This window comes from Eurypyga helias, unplaced genomic scaffold (genome assembly GCF_000690775.1).
Source record: "Eurypyga helias isolate BGI_N326 unplaced genomic scaffold, ASM69077v1 scaffold5946, whole genome shotgun sequence".
NCBI classification, from domain to species: domain Eukaryota; kingdom Metazoa; phylum Chordata; class Aves; order Eurypygiformes; family Eurypygidae; genus Eurypyga; species Eurypyga helias.
The window spans coordinates 40189-61500 of NW_010257138.1; positions in this window are offsets into that span (position 1 = coordinate 40189).

Genomic DNA, 21312 nt, shown 5'->3' on the forward strand with positions numbered 1-21312 from the left:
CCTTGTAATTAAAGTGCTCCCAACCGACCCCGCCTGGGATCCAGATGTGACAAGGGAAAAACTCACACAACAGCAGTCAGATCTGCCATCCTAAGTGCAGGATCCCCGCTCCATGATTAAATGAGGGAGCCAGGCAGAGCCTTCATGGCTAGGGCCCGTGGTTGCCATCACTGGGGAAACTCTGCCAGTACTGACAATGGTGGGAGACTTTTGTCACTTCTGGTAAGTCCTAAAAAGCAGATGAGATTCATGGATAAGAAAGTTTCAGAAGGAGCATGTCACAGCTTTGGCTACATCCCGCCCAACCCCAAGCAGCTCTGTGCAACTCAGTGGCGACCAGCCATGGAGAATCAGAGGTTTGTGAGCACTTTGATCTGCTCATGCTGATACACCTCCTGTCAGTCATCCCAGGCTGGGCTGGCAGGGTCAGATGTGGTCTAGATAACACTATTTCAAAAATATCTCCAAGATCTTTAGGAATAATAGCATGTGAATGGAGAAATCAGTTTCCCATGGTGAAGCAAAAAGTTCTTCTGGGAAGTCAGGGTGAGGGGGAAATAACCTCAATGAACCAATTGATCAGGCCTAAGATAACAAGCATTTTCAGTCTAGAGCAATTTCATTTGCTTTGTTAATTTGTCCTCATATCCAATAAAAAAATGGATAATTCAGCAGTGAGTCATTATTAGGCATAAGAAAGCCAAAAATGCATTTGCAGGCAATTTTCAGGCAGTTAACAGTCATTTGGAATACTCCTCTCCCACCAGATGCTCTCTCTATTTGTGTAATTTGTGGAAATCCCAGTAGGAAAAAAAAAAAAGAAAACCTAAAAATATTTATGAGGCAAAATCCTCTGTAGAGAGACTAAATATTTTCATTCTATTAGCATTATTAGTATTTTCTATTGGCTTGTCCAGGTATATGTTCTTCTTTTAAGACTGAACTTGATAAAAGGCTGAACTACATACCTTTAAGATAAACCATGGGGAATTAGTATTTAATCAGGCACTGGACTGTCCAAGCACTGTTTGTCCAAGCATTACACAGACAACATGTAACCTCTCAAGACATTTCTTTTTGGTTTTCCCCTTTAAAGAATTGTGATTTTGTTCAGTAGTCAAGCCCAAACATTTCATATGATCAGATTAAGAAAATGTGAGATTTTGTGCAACAGGGAGGAATAAAGAAGAATTTCTCTACACAGACAAATTGTTTTAAAGCTTTCTAGGGACTACACAATAGCTCTGGGATTCCTTGGGTAAAAATGAAATAGCTACACCTTAGGAATATAATGGAAAGATATTATCAACCATGGTTTACAGGGGATAGAAAGAGGATCCAGCCAGACTTCCCACAGAATATGTGAATAATCTATGAGAAAGACTGAGCCCATTAAGGGTAACTACACAGTATATGCTAAACCTTGATAGATGTTATACCCTATTGGAAGTCATCTACTTTTCTTTCTGGATAGCCTTTTAATTTATGCTTTAATATAATCTTTTAAAAATAATTCTGACTGTACTGGCACTTCTGACACACAGACCACCATTTCAAATCCTTTTATCAGCACATGTATCATTTTGTCTCATACTAGTAATAGGATGGGAGTCAAGGAATATCTATAATTTCACCTCATGCCTCTTAGCAATAATGGACTTACGTGTTGCAGTGAAATACTGTATAACTTGCTATTCACCGAATGAGGCCAGGGTACTGAAGAAATTTGCTCAATGACTCTTTCATGCAAAGAACATAAACAGTCTTGGGATCAAACCAAGGGCTCCCATGGCTTACTGAACTTCCGAACGCGTAGCTCTGCAGACCTGTCCCCTCTGGTGTTTTCCTTCTGTCCCCATGAGTGGTGAATCTCTGCTACGTGGCTGGGGTTGGAGCACTCCTGCACCAGGAATGTGTGTTCACTATGCTGCAGGGAGGAGAGGAAACCCAGCAAGTGTGTCCCAGCTCTTGGCCAGTGTCTTTCCATGCTTACTGTGTTGGTAGATTATGGTGGGAGGTGGCATCGCAGCTGTCACTGCTGCAGTGAGCTGTGCTCAGTCTCTGTGAGAGCCTCCAGGAAAGAAGCCTGCGGTGGTGGGTGCTGTGAGTGGGACATGTAGGATAGGGATGTCAGACTTAACCTGTTCCCCTTGCTTTCCTTGTTAAATCAACACACAGTGGTGCTGGCTAAAGCGCTTCTTGGCTCAGTATGTTAGTAGTGCTGGAACACATTCCCACAGTCCCACATCCCTTCAGGCACTGGACAGGGTGTGAAGTGCACAAGAGAGGATTTGACCCAAGGACCTCTCCTGGATTTAATATTAATTTAGCCAAGTTGTTTTGTCTGTGTGTTTTTATTGATAGTTTCTGGCAGTACAGACTACAGAAGCTAAGGACTCCTATTGCCCACGTCCTCCCCCACACACAGTCATCCTCCTTTCCTCTTTTTTCTGCACTCCTTTGAATCTGTACCTGTTTTTCTGTACCTGGTCTTCCCCATCCAGCCTCCCAGAACTCCTTGCCAGCCTTTCCCCTGCCCCAGCCCAGCATTGCAGATCCCCTCCTGCTCTTTGATTTTCCAGTACTCCACATTAATTCCAACCCTCACCATTTCCTAGGGCAGGGAAAATGTGGCCACAGAACCCAGGTGGGGAGATGCTTCTTTATTCTGTATGACTTGGTCAGGATAGGAGGACTGAGGTGAGGAGGAAACCACATGGTGTGGTAGAGTTGTTGAGAATCAAACTCCAGCACCTAATGAGATTCTACGTAAATTTGTGCAAGCTCTAACTTTTTAAAGACCCATAACACAGTCAGATTTGTGTGGGTTTCCATCTGCAGTGAAAAAAATTAAATTACCCAGATTTCCCCAATAAGAAAAGGCATGGGCTTAGGAATTCATAACCATACCTGTGTGTATCTGTTCCCAGGCTGGATCCAGCACAGCTTTCTGGAGGAAGAGTGTTCAATGTATATCCTCCTAAACCCATTCAGGGAAATGGTTAGGTGATTTTGATTGAACCCTTACACAAGAAAAGTCAGCATGATGTGAGCATTTGTTGAACATAATCCACCAAACCAGCTACATTTTGGGGAATTTGAAACCTACTAAAATCAAGGGTTTACAGTGAGAAGCTCAGCAATATTTAGCTATTGACTGCACCAGCAGCATTGTAGCTCAGATCTCACAGATTTCATTAAAACTCTTTGCTCTGGAAAGTCTTAAATCCAATTGATCAGACTTACTATACATATATATATATATATAATTTTTAAAAAAGGCAGAAAAAGAAATCAGATCTGTGCAAAACATTGAACATTCCCGGTAGGAATTACAAGCCAGACAGGCTTGTGACCAGCTCAAGGATTTGGTCTTTTCCTTAAGAAGAGTTTGATCAAAGCTAACTTTCTGAACTGGTGCTTGAGAAGGACCCTTTGCCTCATGATGATGCTGAGGTATCTGTGAGGAAACATATTGGTCATGTAATCTTAGCTTGTTCTCATTTCCAACTGACAAAATGCATTGAAAACACTAAAAATAAGTGGCAGTTTCTTAAGACCTTGTTTCTTGGAGCTGATTGCTGTAGTTTCTTCAAGCCTATTACATGGCTATGAATGAAGTCTAAAGGTTTCTTATTTAATCAAATGTAGGGCACATGGTGGTCTGCAGAAATATGTTGGTGGTGGCTAGGTGGGAAACATAATGATTTATTACTTTCAAAACCAACCCATGAGGCCCACCAGATGTGAACATTAGGGTAGAAACCTGCACCAGGGTATACAACATGATGCATTGCAAAAAAAAGTCTCTCTTGAAGTCCGTTGATGGACAGTGTGTTCTGGAGCTACATACAAGGTTTAAAACAGGTGCCAGCAAAAAGAAAGGAAAAGCCAGAATCCAGCTGACAAAGGCAACAGCAAATGAACAGTAAGACTACTGGTAATGTACAGGAAGAAAGGCAAAGGGCAGTAGAAAAATATTGATTTATTAGTGTGAAGTGGAAAGTACACGGGGCAGGTCAGAACCACTTGCCTTCCCGAGGAAGTTTTAATTAGATTAGACGATTATTTGCAGTGGGAGTAAATGTTTTAAGGCAGCGGATGAAAATGCAGAGCCAGTGGTTTCTGATTTTTAACAGCACTTGCCAAACATTCATTTTTTACTTTGATTTCATGGCACTTGGATAAGAAGGAGTGTAGGTGGCCCTTCAGATTTGAGGAAAACCAAATAAATTGTGCTTCTGCTTGTTAGGACAAAATTTGTTGAAGCCGTGTGTAGTGCATGCCTGTTTGGAGCAGGTAGATACTTGGCAGAAGGAAGACTGTGCCGAGGAATAGTTTCCTACTGTCAGAAACTAGTATCTCCCAGTCAAGCAAGGCCTAAACCAATCAAAAAGTGTGCACCACAGATACCAGTGTATAATTCCAATCTTTGTACAGTAATAAGATTTCATGATTACTGCTTTGAAGGCTGCACTCTGGTCAAGCAAGATAAGTACTGGCAATTTCCCTGAGCCTGAATTCAGTAAGATATCACATGTCACTTTCAACGATGCTCTCTGTGTGCTGCGTTGAGATCAAAACCAGGACTACAGTGTATCACACAGATCACACCGCCTGTTAGGAGATGGTGCAGTTAGGATGGCACAGTCTATTTCAATATCAGGAATATTCAGGCCTGGGACTTTTACGGGTCTATAATTGCAGGCAGGTTTTGAAGAAGTTGCAAAGACTAGAATGTGCTTGGCATAAGTTGTCACAAGGGGCGAGGATTCATTCTGCTTACATATGGCAGAAAAATTTGAGGTGTGTGAGGAAACTGCCTTTGCAAAATAAATAGGTCAAGCCCATGTAGGTGCTAACCCGTGCTAAGCATGTGAATGATGTTTGAGTGCCACCGAGGTTGAGGACCATCACCTTGTCATATTTTCTGTGGGGGCATAATGCAGAGCTGGATTTGGTATCAGACACGCATGAGTGCTTGAAGAAAAAAGTTGTGTTTGAATGGCAACGTGGGAGTAAGCATTTCAGCAATAATCTGCTTACTCAATTCTGTGTTAACTCTCTGGACCGCGGCAGAAATCAGCCAGCATTAACACACTTGTGAACCAAGCCTATTACCAGCAATGAGTTTAAAGATGATGTACTATTGAAGAGGAGTCTCTTACAGCTAAAATGCTGTAAAAGTGTGCTCAGTTTTAGACTTTGCCACAGCTTTTCAAGAAAAAAAAAGACATTTTGCTTCAACTCTTTATGTTGCTTGGGTAAAATTGGGGTCTTGCATCTTCCATTTTTTTCTTGCTCTGGAGGACGGGAAGCAGAAGTTTCTCATAGCACCAAAGAAAGGGAATGATCTGTATTGATATTGCCAGTTGTTACCACAATACAAGTAATAAGTACTCAAACCTTATGAAAATGTTGATGAGTTCAGTTGCAATAAATTAGCACTAGTTATTGAAATGTTAGAAAGGCTTTTCTTTGCACTATGGTGATTAAAGCAGATAAATAAGAAGCTGGACCATTTTTTGTGTGTGGTTACTGTGTCTTAGGGCTGCCTCTAATAGCCCCAGTGATCTTTCCATCACTGTTAATGGGTATTTAATTGGGATTTACTTCCATGGATTTTTTGTACCTTCAGATCATTACAGCACTGAGGGAATTTTATAGCCATGGGGATCAACATGGTCTCTCTAGAGGTTCTGTTTGATGAATGAAGTTGGAAAGAGTTGACATATAGTTAGAGACCATTACCATTTAGAAACACAGGAGTGAGAGCAATCCTTTTCAAAAGACTCTCTTTGTCCTATGCTGTCTGATGGTCGTATCTTAAAAAACAGTACAAGAATGGCATCCAATATTTTCCTCTGTTTTTAAATGATCTTTCCTCAAAATCCTATGTACTTTTTAAATTATTATTTCAGAGCAGCGAAACTGAACGGAACCACCCATCTTTGGAAGAGGTAGCTAATGCATTTTGTCCCTATCTTTCCCCAGCTTATAAGAGAAAACATTGATCACAGGTAGAGAAGAAAAATAGCTGGGAAATGGTAGAACTGGCATGTGACTCAGGAAAGGTGAAAGAAATTCTTCTTGTGCCATAAACTTCTTGTATGACCTTGGGAAGTTAACTGTTTCTCAGTGCAGCTGGAAAAAATTGGGCTTTTTCTGCTTTGCTATGTAGAAGATCAAGTCAGTATTTAAGACTGAATGGGCCATGTGTGCCATAAAATAAAAAAGGCACAATAGATAGGGTTTATCTTGTCCTGTGTAAATTGTCCCAAATTACTCACGGTGTTTCACCCAAATTCATCTGCATAGATGGGCTATTGCCATTTATGTATGTACAAGTTCGGTGTCCTTAATGTTTTAAAATATTTGAAACCAATAATACAGCCTTTATGAAAAATCTGTGCCTTGATAATGCCATGTTTTCCACCCTCATTTAGCCTCCAGCTATCCGTTGTTAATTAACTTGAGCCAGATTGGCTGGGTCAACTTCTTTTCTCTTGATTCCTTCTCATTTTCAGAGGACTTTCTCTCTGTCTTCTCTAGTGGTTCCTGTCTATTCACATGTGCATGCTTATGCATGTGCAAAACCTACAGGAAGGACCTTGTCATGAATAGCCGCTCTGAAGCATCCCCTTGCTCCTCAGTACAACTTCACCTGACACAGAGTTAAACATCAACTTCCACTTGGCAACTGTTCATTTTTATTATTATTTGCTCTGTGGGTGAGCACTCAGGTGCTTGTTTTCCTTTCTTTTAATTGTTCCCAACCTGCACCACTCCCTGCAATTAGACCTGACGAGGTGTTCAAGGCAGCAGTATCCAGGTCTGTAAAATTACCAATTCTTAAAATAATTTTCATATTAACCCTTGGGTTCTCTGCACTGGGGTTGTTGCATTTGAAAACCCACCAGGTGGTGTGAATTTTGCTATGGCAGGATGGGCTGCAAAGTCACTGTCTGCACTTAGTTTTGAAATGCTAATGCATTATTATGGGCCTGGAAATTAATATGGTCACTCCAACCTTTTTTCTTACCCTTAGTATCTACAGTATTTCCTTGCTTTTGCTCTGTTTTTAGCTGAGACCCCATCAGATCTCTTCCTCCTCAGTGTATCCTCCAGCAGGACCTACATTTTCTCTGCACTTCAAAAATCACCATGCCTCTCCAAGCAAACCTATCCCCTGAATCTCACCTGTGCTTCAGGCCATTTTAACTCTTAAACTACCAGTGTGGGCAATCAATCCGATTTGGCATTTCTTCCTTGGGCACAAAGACACACAAAGACATGCTCCCACATCAGTACAAGGTATGCTTTAGGCACACAGGCAGGGCATGAAACCAACTCCATGTAGCAGGGATGCACAAAGACCAGATTTACCTGGAAATCCTTCCTTAAGGGGAAAAGCAAATCCTTAGTTTTGCAAAGGGCATGGGACAGATACCAAGACATTTGGCTCAGGGCACAAGATGGTAGGAAATCAGGAAACTACCTTTTTCTTTCTCAGAGATTGCAGTGATAGCTATGTATAGGTTGCAACAACAGGTATGTTATATATAGGTGTAATTTCACAGACAGCTTTTAGAACATACCCATACCACAGCTAAGGCAGGCTAGAGAATTGCCACGCTCAGCTATCCCTGTCTCCTCCTTTCTGAAGATGTAATTTATCTGTAATTCCTTTGTGCAGCAGGGCCCATCCCATTGCACCAAGTCCTCCCCAGATCACAGACTGGAGCATCCCAGATGCAGCACCCCCTGCACAGCTCGAGCCCAGGCTCAGCAGAACCACACAGTGGATAGGGAGCCCCTTTCTCAAAGTCTCCCAGCAGCCCTGATCATAAGAAACAAGATAAAATAGGGTTTAGACCATAAGTGGCTGAATTCAATCGGCAAGAAACGAACAAGAGTCACTCAGGAAGGCTGCAGCAAGAAGCAACTAACTCAGATTTGTTAATCCCAGTCTTGTATTTTAACCACCACCAGAAATGTTTGGTGCTCTTGACCTGGTTCCCTGCAGTTGGATAGGACAGCTGGAGAGGGTTGTAAGTCACCTGTATCCAGCTTTATGAGGTGCAACTTATGTAGTGGAAGAACTGTTCATAATACTTGATATTTAGCCGGACAAACATTTAGAACTCAGTAACTTGTGATGTGGAATCTGGAGGATGCACTGCTTTTGGCTTCCTGGATAGACTGGAGTCTTCCCACGGGGGAAGTTTTCATTCTTACTCCTGGGACTGAGAAGAAGATAAAAGGGAAGAAGACACTCCATGTCCCTTCTCTGGTGCTGATCAGAAAGGATGCAGAAAACCATCTAGTCAGGTGAATGAAAAACATAAGCTGTACAGGCAGAGATAGAAGGAAGAAAGGTTTAAGTGGTTCTTTGCTAAAAATTATGTTCTTGTTTGTGGGATAAAATGGATTTTTAAAGAATCTGTTTACAATTGGATGAATTATGTAAGTATCTATTATGTAATTGAATAATAGCATAATCTTCCATAATGACAGGCAGAAGCCTTCTAATGTTTGGGACAGGACTGCTATTTTCTTCTTACTTGGATGTCTTTCAGATCCATTGTTATGCAGTTCTTTACATGATGTTTCCCTTCTTCCCTCTTTGAAATTCATCCATGCTAACTGGCTGTATTTACTCTATTATTATGCTTCCTTGAAAATGTCTTTTCTTTATTACTTATTTCTTGATAGCATTCCAAGCGTACCATGCTGCTATGCTCTTTTTTCTTGCTGTTGCAAGTTTGAGCCTCTAGATCCAGTTTTTGTACCTCTACACCTGTTAGACCTCAGTCCAAATATGGGATAAACGTTCTCCATGCAAGGTGAAACAAAGGTCTTTGAAGGACAACGAAGAACTTTCATGAGGCTGGTTATAGGCTTACAAAGAATTTTTCCTTTCAGTGGTTTGAAAGGACAAGAAAGGCAACTTGCATGAGTAAGCATTTGTGAGCTTAGTTCCTGAATCAAATACTCCATTGGTTTTTGACTATACTTTGCTGCAAAGCTGGTTATATTTTTCTTTTAAACATGTTTTTGTTGGAGATTTTACCGCTAATGTGGATTTTCTTGTTTCTTTTTTATTTTGTTTCTTCCTTGGTAATGTGGCATAATGTCCAGATAAAAAAATACCTTCCAGTGAAATAGCAATATGTTTAACACTGATGACATTTTTCATCTTCCTTTCAAGCACTGGTGTACGGAGTTCGTCTGTAGAAGGACAGTCTTGTGGATGGGGTTTATGGGGGGGATGCATCTCTTTTCAAAATTATGAAAAGCATCTCATTTTATGAAAAAACCACAAAGCCCTTGGGAAGCACAGGGGCTTTCATTTCAAAACTGAACAGCTTCTGTCCACTTTTCTTGGAAAATCTTCAAGGAGTCTCCAGATTTTGAATGTTGATGTTTGCAATCTCCTGTAAAAGAAAATACCTCTCCCCTCAATTTTTTTAAACACTGAATTATACATATATTTGAATATTCACATTTTGATGAATTGCTGACCACGACGACATTTCTGTGCCCGGGAAGAAATTATGATCCTTTTTTTCAACTTCTGTTTCACAAAGCCACGTTAAACATCTTCTCACACCATTTGTTAATAACATAAGCAGGTTTATTCTACGACTGGGAATTTGTTTAGCCATAGGCTAAATTAGATTGGCCACATGTGGTGTTCAGAGTGCCACAGTGGGGTCCGTGTAACACCCTCTATGAGTAACGCTGCGTTGTTGAAAAACGAGGGAGGGTTTAGAAGAGTCGATAATTTTGCAGTTTAGCTGGGTTTCTGGTGGCAGCGGTGGTTGTTGTTGTTGTTGTTTTGAGTTGCACGTACTACGTTTGAAGAGAAAGCTAGGACTGGTTAGAGCCTTAATAAGAAATAAAAAAATTGGAGGTGAAAGGGCTCACTGATAAAAGAGCTGCTTTCATTTACCGCTCCAGGCATCTGCTGTAAAGGAGCCAAAGCGAATGTGCAAGCATCAGAGGCAGTCGCAGGAGGGAGGAGGTAACAGTCAGAGCTGTGAGTAACTGTACATAAACATAATTTAAATCAAAACAGCTGAATAACAATTTAGGACATAAAAGGAAAGAGAAAAGGTGGAATGAAGTAAAGAAAAACAAACCCCACAAATCGACCACAGTCAAACGAGAGAGGAACATTGAGGAGCAGCAAATGGAAGACAAAAATCAAGCAAAGCAATCAGGGTCCAGCGGTTCATTCCTGTGGTACCCTGCGGTTCCCAGCTCAATTACTCAATGAAGTCTCATGCTTTCCAGGCCAAGAAGAGCCCTGAAGTACCAAATCTCTCCTTCAGGCTTCTTGTCTTCAAACGCAGGCCTCTTCAGAGCTCAGCCTCCCCGTTCTCGCCTCTTCATGCTGCTTTCTGTGCCACCTCTCAGCCCCTGTGCTTTGCCAGTGACCCAAGGTGCTCACTTCTAATGTTGCCATCATTCCTACTTGCCTGGACTCACACGAATCCTTTCCAGACAGGCCCTCCTTTCTCCCAGAAGCCCTCCCCAACCACTGCTTGTTCCTGCTCTGCCCCTGCCGGTACCCACACACTGGAGAGGGCCAGTCCTAGTGCATTATCACACATCATCTCCCCATCTTGGGTCACTGCTGTCGTCTCCATGTTCACACAGCTCCTTTTACAAAAGGGTTTTCATCCACAATTAAGGCTCCTAAATCCTAACACAAGAGCTGTTGATGCTCTACAGCCATCAAGGCCTTCGTGTCTTCTGCTTTTTCTCAGTCCCTCCCAGTGTCACTGGCTGGTGTCTTTACAAACAAGTAAGCACAAATCTGGAGTTTTTAATCCTGTTAAATATTTGGCCTTGATGATACCATGTGGCAATGGCTGCCACTGATGACTCAGTTTTAAATGTGTTTTCCTGACATTCTTGTTAAATGGGGAGAGCAAGGAGAATGCTGTTGATGGGCTTCACACAGACTAATTGCCCACTCCTTCAAATCCAAGAGACGTTGTTGTGATGGAACAAAGACCCATCTTTGTTCAGTGGCTGGAGAAGAATGGCAAGAGCAGAAGAAAACAGAAGGATAAAAGAGTGTCTCAAGCAGAGGCTGTTACTCCATACTTCTGAGGATGTTATTAAAGGCTCTGCAGTAGACCTTTCGAGAAATGTCTCCCTGACCCCAGTGCTGAAGCCTCCTTTGTGCCTGAAGAATGAGGGCTTAAACCCTTTCCAAAATACTTGGGGTTTTGCTTTCTCATTAGTGCAAACTTAGCCTTGCTTGCATGTTGAGCATGTTTTCATTTCTCAGGTTTGTAATAAGAGAAAAAGCTAAGAAACAAAATAATCCTCCCTCCTTTATGAGCAAGACAGTGTTATTTCCCTCCCTGATCTATATGTCCAATTAGTCCATAAAAGTTCCTCTCTGCTAATTTGATATCCCGTTTTCCAGCTTTACCAACATCTGAGCCATCTGATGTGTGTGTAGGATGAGGATGTGTGACAATATTTTTTCCACAGCAGAAATGTGTATATTTTTTCATGCATACATAATTAAAAATGGTTGAAAGCGACTTTGATTAAGCTTTCTCAAGAATTCAAACTAATGTTAATCACATTTCAGGAGAGATCATGCAATAATATTTTCAGCCAAAAAAAAAAAAAAAGAGAAAGAGACTGCTTAGGGAAAGCCACCACATTAGTAACAGAAATAATACCAGCTTGTGACTGGAAACATTTTGCTGTCTTTTGTTTAGCCTGTACTAACAAGTGACCACTGTCAAGCAGTTACTAGGATAAATAATACATAATAGCAAGGCTAGAGAGAAATGAAGAGTCATAGACAAGGGAGGAGAATATTGTTTCATCTCAGAATTGAAATGAAGCAGAGGCCAAAATCAGCAGGGTGGGAAGTCTGTTCCAGATGGCAGGAGCTGCAGAAGCTATTGCACCAACAGTAGCCAGCTTGTAGGAAAAGGCAGAGAGAAATAATCGGGTTTCATCCAACAAAGTATCAGGTAATATAAGAGGGGGACTAAACAGTGCCAGAGCTCTGACTGATGCTTCCTGAAGGGGATAGTCCCGCAGTAATTGGGAGGGTCACGGTGACTCAGAAACCATGCGCTGCAGGGGAGGCTGGGGAGGTAAGGGGGTTAACACTTTTTTCCTAGATGCGGCACTGAGTCATAAAGCCCTTTTCTTTTTCTTTCTTTCTTTTTTCTTTTTTTTTTTTCTGTTAAGTAAAAATGATCTGGCATGTTCTTTTTCCAGATGATTTTGAAGAGGACATTTTGGAGAGGCATTTCACAGACCCCAGCAGACAGTCCTACATCAGCTCAGGTCTGTATCCTCAGAAAGAGCCTCCTCTCCCAGGACAGGCTCCCTGTGACCTCCCTGTCCTGCCAACAGCCACGGGACACTGTGGTCTTGCTCACAGACTGATGGGACCAGAATAAAACAAACCAGAGGAGACAGGGCTATCCTTGGCATCCTGTCTTATACAAGGAATTAAGGGAGGTACCCTACGTCACTCATGGACTCAGTAATGAGGATGGCAGTGGGGCACAAGTTCCTGCAGTCTGGCATTCTGACTGTGGTGCTGTTTCCTCTCCAGTGGCCTATCAGGCAGGACTCTTTTTGACCTTTTCCAGGCTAAGAACAAATTTCCTTAGCTGTGTATATGTCCTCTTGTATCCTCTGGTTTTATACAGAAGGTATCAAGTGTAATAAGGAAGCTCCCACACATCACATTGGCTTCCAGCACATGGAGAACTCATGTTCCCTGATGAAGGAGTAAGAAATGCATCAAAATGGAGGTTTTCCAAGTTCCACACTCCCAGACAGGCCCCAGCTGGCACTGCAAGCTGCCCAGGCTCTGAACCCAGCCTGACATTTTCTAGAAATGGTCTGGAACAGGTTGCCCAGAGATGTTGTGGATGCCCCATCCCTGGATGTCTTCAAGGCCAGGCTGGATGTGGCTCTGAGCAACCTGGTCTAGTGCAAGGTGTCCCTGCCCATGGCAGGGGGGTTGGAACTAGATGATCTTTAAGGTCCCTTCCAACCCTAACCATTCTATGATTCTATGATCAACCAGCATTTTATGACCAACCAATGTGTAAGTAGGACTGATACAAAAGACCTTCCCATATATTTGCCCCAGATTGAGGACCCAGTTGGTCTTAAGATTCATTTCTGAGATTGAATTAAGGTAACCAAAAATCACTGTTCAGTGATTTCAACTGCAAGATGTCAAAATCCTTCATGTTCAGAAAGTCCCTTGCTTTGCCATGTTTCTGTCTCAGAAACCAGTTTGAATTTTGGAACCAAATCATTTAAGTAATTTGGTGCTTGGTCTTCACATAATTTTAAAGAAACTTGGATATAAACACCAGTTTTAAAAGATGCCAGGCCTAACAGTTGGTTTAAAAACTGAACAATAAACATGCTTATTAACTTGCCACAGAAGATACACACATTGAATCTGCATTAGTTAGTTGGCAGCATCATGAATACTTTCCTCAAACTGATTTGATGACTAAACTGTTTAGAACAGCAACTGATCCTGCTGAGAAAAATTTTAGGAGTAACAGTTTCTTACTGTTCACATTCCTCCTAGCAATTCTGTTCAGTGTTTAGTCTAAATTCTTCATGGTAAAAAAATTTAAATGAAAAATACATTTTGGGGTGATGCCAAGATCTTACAAGATTCTACTGGCTTTCTGTTGTTGTTGTTGTTTTAAAATCTAAAAATTATTCTTATATTTAATTACAAACTCAAATCACCTGATAAAAAAATTTAAGTTTTGTCCAATTCAGGCAACTTTAAATGGTTCAAGAATAATAGTTTTTGACTAATTGGTCAATTAAAAGTACAGGTTTTCTTGAGGTCCAACAGGAAGAAATAGAAAAGTTCAAAATGTTCAGTAAGTTGAAAAATTTGGTTTGTACCAGTTCTGTTGATCAACCTTTAAAACCAGTCTCACCCAATTGAGCTAAATAGCACACTGTTTTTAAAAGCTTCCAGCTTTCTAAGCAGATTTTTTGTGTGTCACCCCCAGTTTAGAAAGCAAGCAAACATGCAGCTGATACCAGTTTTTGACCAAGACATCATTAGGAAAGAGGCAGAAACCCTGTTGCTCTTCATCAGATATATTTTCAAGGCTGCAGTGTATTTTTCAATAGTTCTGTTGAGTTTAGAGCTGCCATCTCAGGGAAATCTGAGACAAAAAGTTATTAAAAAAAAAAATAGAAACAGCAACCACAATTTTTTGGCAAAATGTGACAATAAACAAACAGAAAAGGTCAAAAGATAAATCACAGTTGCTGAAGGGACCTCCACGGCTTTACAGGTTTTTCTACTTACCATTTACCTCCTGAGCTCTGCCTTCTTTTGCCTAAAATGCAACTTGTTGATTTATTTTTTTTACTGTTGTGGGTAGGAAGTCCATAAATTGATCTTTATAAGTCCTGGTAGAATATCTATAGTATAACCTGTAGGTATTTCTAGTTTGTATATAATACCAGTGCAGTCCACCCTGGCAAACAAACATTCCTGAAACTTACAGGTGATATCACTGGACTTCATAGAATCCCAGAATGGTTTGGGTTGGAAGGGACCTTAAAGACTATCTAGTTCCAACCCCCTGCCATGGGCAGGGACCCCCTCCACCAAACCAGGTTGCTCAAAGCCTCCTCCAGCCTGGCCTTGAAGACGGCCAGGGATGGGGCATCCACAACATCTCGGGGCAACCTGTCCCAGTGTTTCACCATCCTCTCCAGGAAGAACCTCTTCCTGATATCTAATCTAAACCTTGCCACTTTCAATTTAACCCCATTACCCCTTTTCCTGTCACTACAGGCCCTTGTAAAAAGTCCCCCCCAGCTTCCTTGTAGCCCCTTCAGGCACTGGAAGGCTGCAATAAGGTCTCCCTGGAGCCTTCTCTTCTCCAGGTTGAACAAGCCCAACTCTAACCCTAACCCTAATGACTTCTAATAATTGAATTAGTGACAAATCTTTGAAGATAAATAGGACTGATGGCACCAGGTGACACTGAAAAGGGCTTCTAAGAGCAGCTCTGCACACTGGGACTGAGTGCATTTGCTCCTTGTTTTTTGAATAATTGACTGATTTGAACAACATTTTTTCAGGGTAATCTGAAAAAAACATTTATCCTTCCAGTAGTCCCAAAATGAATTAGAAAAATCCCACCATAAGAGGACTTCATTTCAGGTTGGGGAAAAAAGAAATCATTATGTTTTGGCTGTTATTGTTGTTTTTCATCCCCTCAAAAGTGAAGTTTAATTCAATTTCCAAATTAAATGTTCTTTCAAAATGAAAACTTCAAAGATTTATTTCACTAATGTCAAATGGAAGTGTATTAAACATTTGTTTATAAGTTGGTTTAAGATGATCTGCCAAACTTAACCTTGATCCACAAATACCTTTGCTTGGCTTGGAAAGGAGCTCTTCTAATCCCGTTGTGCAGAGCACTCCTCTTGGAGCTCCTCTGGCATGGGGAGCGGTGGTGGGGATGCTGAAATGCCAGGTTGTGCTCAGCCTGACACTCGGTGCCATCTCCTGCTCGCCCGCAGATGGTGATTGATGGCACACATCAGGTCAGGGGGCACAGACCAGCCCGGGTGAACATTCAGCGTCAAGCGCATGGCCAGGCCGTTTTGCTGACGTGGCAGCCCCAGAGCATTCCTGTGCAGTCACCGACTGCAGCACCTGTTGTGGTGTCCCTCCTTGGCTCCTGATGTCCCTGCCTGGCTTTCCTTCAACCTCGATGGTGCTGACAACGTCACGCTGGGCCCCAGGAGCTCCAGTTTTATAGGACATTGATGATACCGTGGCAATACAAGATCCCTCCATCAGCTGACTTAACCCCTCATCCCGCAGGACAGCTCTCCTGACATTTGTCCCATACAAAACATGAGAAGAACCAGCCAAGAGGAACAAATTTTGCCCTGACAACTCTTCTAGGATGAAACTCGAGGCGAAGAGGTGGCTCTATCTACCTGTCAGCCTCCAACCCCCTGCCACACACTTTTTACTGTTGACTCTCCTATTTTTTGTCATGCTCTCTGCTGTTGTCTGAGACGAGATGAAAGATTTTTAATAGTGATGGCATACAGCTCTAGAGACAAAAGGGTCTATTCTTTTCTTATCTTGGATGTGTTAAAAACACTCTACCTTCATCCCGCTACGTTCAAAAGGAGACAAAAAGTGAAACGAAGTGAACAATTTTTCAGCACCATTAATAAAACAACCCCAAATGATATAAAATAGCCTTGTTTCACATGACAAACACTGTACCCATGAGCTTTGGCTTTTCTCATGAAGAGAGAGAGAAAACCTTCAGAACTTTTTCTGGGCTCTCAAACTTCCAGCGTGGTTCGTAGGGGCTGTAATTTAGCCCCAGGCATTTGAGAATCTACTTTGTGTGTTTTGGCAATGACATGAAAATGCAGAGAGAACTGTACATCTTGCAGTTGTACGCTGAGCTCGGCGATCTGAGGGGCCTGTCTATAATAGAGGAATCATCTTTTCTTCAATGAAGTGCTACTATTGTTGTGATCTTCAATAAAGGATATAATGGACGCATTCATGTGGTGGCTGTTGTTTGTGTGACATTCTTTCAGCGTACGGCTAAGCGCACAAGAGTCTTTTAAACTCTTCTCTACTCAGATCCAGTAGTGCTAGCAGGTTGTGCCAAACTAGGTTGGTTTTCCCCCTGCAAGCTTCTTTTCCTATTATTTTTGGATAAAGCCAATTGACCGTGAAATACCTCTTTATTGCAAAACGATATCTCCAAGACCTCTCTGTGGGATCACGGGTTAAAACAGCAATGTAATGCACATTTGTGTGGATGTACTGTTCGTTTAAATACCCACCTTTCTAAAAGTAGTCACTTTGGCCCATTGTAGGCAAGTTAAGAAACTGATATTCATCTGGGGTCAGAAGTAATATTCAAAGCTGCATTTGCTTCTGGGTACCATAATCGCATCAATTTTGCTTCTGGGTACCATCATCATATCAATAGCCCTTTTTCATGTAAGAAGTCCGAAATGAAGTTAGGATTTTCATGTGAGTAAACAGCATCCTCAGGCCTTCATAGAGTGACCTGAATAAAGTAATTTCCTTCTGTTTGATTACTGCGTGGGGCAGGGGAGGCATTTTCAAAGACAAAAGGCAGTGATAGTGCCTGGAAAGGCAGAAATTTGCATCAACCCACACAGTAATGGCAGGAGCAAAGAACGTTTTAGCATGCCACGTGCATGTGCACTTCTCACAGATGCTACCATTAACATGTGGTCAGATAGCTGGTTCTGAAGGAGGGATGAGGCTTTGAGGAGGGTGCTGAGCAAGGATGCAGCCAGCAGCTGGAAATGTACAGGATGAGGCTCATGGAGGCCATGAGAAGATGCTCATTTTTCAACCATACAATAACAACGCTTTTAGAAGAGGTGTAGGGGAGGAAATGTTACCTTGAATCTGCTCTGAAGAACTTACTTGAATCAATAGGCCTACATTTAAATAAGTTCAGATGTAATTATCCGTTACAAATCTGGTTTTCTGCCTTGTTAGCTGGAGATCCTAGGCACTTTTATTTAAAATTTGTACCAATCTCAACCTCATTTAACTACACAATGTGAACAGTTTAGGGGAAGAGGAGGGGGAAAAAAAAAGAAAAACACAAAACCTTCCAACATCTTTTCTTTTCAGGGAAGTTGAAAAGGATGATCACCTAGCAAGGTTTTTTCTCAAGTCACTTTTTAAAGATTGTTATTATCTTTTCATATTAAAGTTAACATTACCATATGCTGTTGAGCTTTTGTTGATGGCAATGCTTAAACTGGGATGTTGTTTCCTTTGGAGATTCTTACTGCCAGTCATTAATTTACATTTTTTTGAAATCGTACAGCAAGTGCTTTGTTGATGCCTGTTTTCATTTTGTTTCTCTCTCTTTTCAGGTCACACATGAGGAGTTTTTTCAAACAGCAAGTTAAGGCGATGGAACGAAATCAGTGACATCTGCCACTCATGCTCTCTCTCTCTCCATCCTGTTTACCCATAGCCCCCCTTTTTTCCTTTTCTTTTTTGTAATGCTCATGGTTTTCATCCCATTCAATGGCCACCCTCCATTCTGCCCCCCACCTCCCAGTTTCTCCAGTAATTACTCTGGGGAATGCATTTGAATCTGAATCTCTTTCTCTCCTTCATTCTTTGGCACTTTTTGGTTGTTGGTTTGGGGACGTCTTAATGTTCCCATTTGAACTGAGATGTCTCCCTTCATAAACTCAGTCATGTCCATTTTTATTTTGTCTCTGAGGAAATCAGAGATCATGTCATGAAAATGAAGTGTCCAGCACTTAACATGATCCCATGCTGATTGTAACAGGCTTCTAGGAATTGTCATACTCTGTGCTTTTGGTTCCCTATTGTGGTTCAACATCTCCATAACAATCTAAATAAATGAAATCTAATTAAAAAGAAAAAGGACACAATTGTCTCCCCACTCCCTCTTTAAAAGCTGAATGAATAACAACGAGTCCTCTCCAGTAGGAAATTTATGAGGCTGAGAGTTAGGGTCCTGATCCTGAAATCTTTACTCATGCACTAATCCTCACACACTTGATTTATCCTTTCAGCTTCAGTTCACACAATGACTCATAAAAATAAGTGAAGTAGGATTGGGCTCTTCAGAAACTTGCAATGATGCAGTTTTCCCCAGTGTTTTCTTTCATTATTGTGAATTTGAACTACTGGCTATGCAGGCAGAGAAAATCTACTCAGCACAGAGATCTTTTTTTCAATCCTTACTCTAGCGAGTAAAGAGAGTAGTAGCTTGTCAGGGAATTGTTTGATCCAAGAAGCATACAGGTATGTGTTTTAGATTTCTTTAGTAATAGACTTGTCTCTCCTGTATCAGATTAGGACCATTGCCAAACAGGATCATCCCACTGTATTACAGCATGGATGTTCCCTATTACAATGTTTTAAACTATCTATTTAGGACAAGGTGCCTAAAAAAAAAAAAAAAAGAAAAATAAGAGAGAAAATAAAAGGAAAGGAAAGGAAACCTGCTTGGTTGTATGGTAGTATTGCAAACTGTTTGCAATAAAGATCACCATCAAAAAGGAAACAAAGGAAATTCTAGACTACAATAAAGCCTGATCTGTTTAGTATATGCCCTTAAAGCTTAATGTGCACGGTTAGGATCCAGTTAAGTGCTCTGTCGCGAAAACTTGGATTGAAGCAGCCCTGCTGTAAAGTTTCTTTCCTGATGTCATTTTAAAGTGAGAAGAGGAAAGAAGAGAAACAAATTGACACGTACTGTGATAAATTCCCGTAATGGATTAGAAACAGTGCATTGCTGACACTGAAGTCAGAAGAACAGAACAGTTGGGGAAATGGTTCAGAGATGCTGGCTCTGGTTATTTCTTCCAGTGGAGTAATAAGAATGCTGGAAACTTGCCTTGTGTGTGTGTGATCTGGACTCAAGTCCCTCTGGAAATGCATTAAAAAAAGGGAGGTCTTGTTGCTAAAGGGTATTGTTTGGAAAATTATACAAAACAACAACCAGCAAAAGAAACCGCTTTTGTAGATGATGGGAAATATCAAGGATGGATAAAGTTATTCACACTCGGCTGAATTCTTATGTCTGTCTGCCTATCTGAGAGTGAGTAAGGAGAGGATTTAGGATTTGTCCTGTTCCTGCCTCCCCAGGTACTCAGCTCGGGAGGTCCCATCAGGACTTTATAAAGGCAAATTTCGCAGACCACTGTAGATGCAGAAGACTGCTTCTTGACTGGTTGAAATCACATTTATTCTGTTTTCTCCCTCTGTTTTGGGTAGTGCGATTTGGTATATTTAGGAGGTTACCCTCCAACATCTGGGAATCATTTTCACACCAAATGATGGGAAGACAACCCTCAATTACACCACCAAATCCCACCCCACTGTTGAAAACAGCACGTCAGTATGCGTGCACGCTACTTACTGCCTGATCGGGAGCAACCTCCCGAGACGCTCTCCTCCTCCTGCTGGGGCGTCTCTTCCCCGGGGCTGGGAGCCCACGTGAAGGAATCCAACTTCCCTGGCTCTGCCCCCCGAGCAGCTCCTGTTCTACAGGAAAACACACTTTTCTCCCCCCTGCCTGCTTTTCCTGACTTGGGAGGAGGTTTTGGAGGCTCTACCACTGCCAGCGTCCCATTGCTTCCTTCTCACCGCCTCCCAGTGCATCACACCTCCCGCTCTGAGGGGATTAGAAAGAGCTGTTTCTTTGGTTGGATTAAAATACAGACATTTTGCCCCAAACTAGTGATGTGTTGCATAAGAGGAGGAAGTGATAGAAGAAGGAAGAGAGGGTTTTTCCAGAGAAAAGTCTGCCTGGTGGGTCTTAATGGAGGTGTAAAACTATACAAGTGTGAAATGTTATTATTATTTATGAACTACCCTACGTTCTGTCTGACACTGTCTGAGATATCATTTTACTGGCACATGCAAAGCAATGCAATTCTTTGGCTTCTTTCCCTGCTGTAAGTGTACCCACAGCCTGAATGGGGCATTTGGGGACCTGTTTCCAGCACGTGGATCTCGCAGACCAAAACACACAGCTAAAGACCAGAGGTCTGCTTTGACCAGGGGCAACATGCAAAGCAATATTGCTGGAGAGGCATTTTTAGGGTGATTTATAACCAGGGAGAGTTTGGCACATGAGCTACATGGTAGAACACAGATGGTAAGTAGCAATGGAGAACGATGGAGCACTAAGATACTGGAAAAGCAAGACACATTTTCGTACGTGTAACACATCCAATAAAAAGCAGCCTTTAAAATAATCCTCTGAGCAATTTGTACCCTCTGCTAACATGCACCTCTATTTAACCACCAAAGTGGGGGCAGAAGAGAAAGGGAAAAACCTGAGGCCAGCATCAGGCAGAAAATGAAACTATTGAGAATCAGAAGAGGAGAACATCAGAGCAAAAGCAGGACCATGGTGAGGGGACCCCATGGGGCAGGTGAGAGGGGGAATGAATACCAGGGTAAGAGGACTCTGGGCTGATCCAGCTTTTGCATTACCTGCATATACTGCCCACACTGCTGCTGAACTATGGGAAGCTGGAGCACTCACACAACCCTTATGCAAATCATGTGGGATTCCCTGTTGGCAGCAGAAATCCCAATTGTAGAAGGTGGTATTTCAGGGCTTGTGGCTCTGAGTCTCTGCCAGAGCCAGTCAAGGGTCTGAGCAGCATTCCCCTTCCACCCATGGCCATATGTCCCACCTTCTCTAAATCAGAAGGGGTCACCTG